Genomic DNA, 472 nt, shown 5'->3' with positions numbered 1-472 from the left:
CCCCTGCATAGGCAGGAAAGAGCGCTGGGTCTAGATGACCCCAGCTAGATGCATATCCAACCTCCTCTTGAAGACCCTCAGGGTAGGGGAGAGCATCACCTCCCTTGGGAGCCTGTTCCAGACCTTGGCCACTCTAACTGTGAAGAGGTTAGTCTAACCCATCTAGGTTAAATCAGTTTGTAAATGTAAAGACATCCCAGACATGTGCCCAAGTAAGAAACAGGGGTCCAGATAGTCTTCCTAATTGGGGGATGGCACGCGCAGCTATGCAAGGCCTTAAATGCCTGTATACCAATGCTCGCAGTATGGGGAACAAACAGGAGGAACTCGCCCTCAGAGTAGCCAGTTCAAACCCAGACATAGTAGGGTTTACAGAAACATGGTGGGATTCATCCCACGACTGGGCAGTGAGCATTAGGGGCTATAGGCTCTACAGGCAGGATAGAGAAGGAAGGAAGGGAGGGGGTGTGGC

General features: G+C 51.7%; 1 protein-coding gene across 1 annotated transcript in view; it reads left to right on the top strand.

Annotated features, from left to right (window-relative positions):
• Positions 1 to 472, top strand: part of GPX7 (glutathione peroxidase 7) — a 14,657-nt gene that overhangs the window by 5,754 nt on the left and 8,431 nt on the right. The gene's annotated exons all lie outside the window — the stretch shown is intronic.

The sequence above is a fragment of the Alligator sinensis genome, unplaced genomic scaffold (genome assembly GCF_000455745.1).
Source record: "Alligator sinensis unplaced genomic scaffold, ASM45574v1 scaffold63_1, whole genome shotgun sequence".
In the NCBI taxonomy this organism is placed as follows: Eukaryota; Metazoa; Chordata; order Crocodylia; family Alligatoridae; genus Alligator; species Alligator sinensis.
This window is presented reverse-complemented; position numbering and strand designations above follow the sequence as displayed.